Below are 2,046 nucleotides of genomic sequence, written 5' to 3'. Positions count from 1 at the left end.
CCCCCCGGTCCGAATTGGACTAGGAGAGGGGGGGGGGGCGCCCCCCTTTCCTTCTCCCTCCCCACTTCCTTCCCCCTCCTAGTAGGAGTCCAACTCCTACTAGGAGGAGGACTCCTCCTTGGCGCGCCATAGGGGCCGGCCGGCCTCCTCCCCTTGATCCTTTATATACGGGGGCAGGGAGCACCCCTAGACACACAAGTTGATCCACGTGATCATATTCTTAGCCATGTGCAGTGCCCCCTTCCACCATAATCCTTGATAATATTGTAGCGGTGCTTAGGCGAAGCCCTGCGACGGTAGTACATCAAGATCGTCACCACGCCGTCGTGCTGACGGAACTCTTCCCCGACACTTTGCTGGATCGGAGTCCGGGGATCGTCATCGAGCTGAACGTGTGCTAGAACTCGGAGGTGCCGTAGTTTCGGTGCTTGATCGGTCGGGCCGTGAAGACGTACGACTACATCAACCGCGTTGTGCTAACGCTTCCGTTGTCAGTCTACAAGGGTACGTAGATCACACTCTTCCCTCGTTGCTATGCATCACCATGATCTTGCGTGTGCGTAGGAATTTTTTTGAAATTACTACGTTACCCAACAGTGGCATCCGAGCCAGGTTTTATGTGTTGATGTTATATGCATGAGTAGAATGCAAGTGAGTTGTGGGCGATATAAGTCATACTGCTTACCAGCATGTCATACTTTGGTTCGGCGGTATTGTTGGACGAAGCGGCCCGGACCGACATTACGCGTACGCTTACGCGAGACCGGTTCTCCTGATGTGCTTTGCACAAAGGTGGCTAGCGGGTGACAGTTTCTCCAACTTTAGTTGAACCGAGTGTGGCTATGCCCGGTCCTTGCGAAGGTTAAAACAGCACCAACTTGACAAACTATCGTAGTGGTTTTGATGCATAGGTAAGATTGGTTCTTGCCTATGCCCGTAGCAGCCACGTAAAACTTGCAACAACAAAGTAGAGGACGTCTAACTTGTTTTTGCAGGGCATGTTGTGATGTGATATGGTCAAGACATGATGCTGAATTTTATTGTATGAGATGATCATGTTTTGTAACCAATTTATCGGCAACTGGCAGGAGCCATATAGTTGTCGCTTTATTGTATGCAATGCAATTGCGCTGTAATGCTTTACTTTATCACTAAACGGTAGCGATAGTTGTGGAAGCATAAGATTGGCGAGATGACAACGATGCTACGATGGTGATCAAGGTGTCGCGCCGGTGACGATGGTGATCACGACGGTGCTTCAAAGATGGAGATCACAAGCACAAGATGATGATGGCCATATCATATCACTTATATTGATTGCATGTGATGTTTATCTTTTATGCATCTTATCTTGCTTTGATTGACGGTAGCATTTTAAGATGATATCTCACTAATTATCAAGAAGTGTTCTACCTGAGTATGCACCGTTGCGAAAGTTCTTCGTGCTGAGACACCATGTGATGATCGGGTGTGATAGGCTCTACGTTCAAATACAACGGGTGCAAAACAGTTGCACACGCAGGATACTCAGGTTATACCTGACGAGCCAAGCATATACAGATATGGCGTCGGAACACAGAGACCGAAAGGTCGAGCGTGAATCATATAGTAGATATGATCAACATAGCGATGTTCACCAATGAAACTACTCCATCTCACGTGATGATCGGACATGGTTTAGTTGATTTGGATCACGTAATCACTTAGAGGATTAGAGGGATGTCTATCTAAGTGGGAGTTCTTTAGTAATATGATTAATTGAATCTAAATTTATCATGAACTTAGTACCTAATAGTATCTTGCTTGTTTATGTTTGATTGTAGATAGATGGCCCGTGATGTTGTTCCGTTGAATTTTAATGCATTCCTTGAGAAAGCAAAGTTGAAAGATGATGGTAGCAATTACACGGACTGGGTCCGTAACTTGAGGATTATCCTCATTGCTGCACAGAAGAATTACATCCTGGAAGCACCACTGGGTGCCAGGCCTGCTGCTGGAGTAACACCAGATGTTATGAACGTCTGGCAGAGCAAAGCTGATGACTAC

Source organism: Triticum aestivum, chromosome 1A, assembly GCF_018294505.1.
Source record: "Triticum aestivum cultivar Chinese Spring chromosome 1A, IWGSC CS RefSeq v2.1, whole genome shotgun sequence".
Classification (NCBI taxonomy): domain Eukaryota; kingdom Viridiplantae; phylum Streptophyta; class Magnoliopsida; order Poales; family Poaceae; genus Triticum; species Triticum aestivum.
This window is presented reverse-complemented; position numbering follows the sequence as displayed.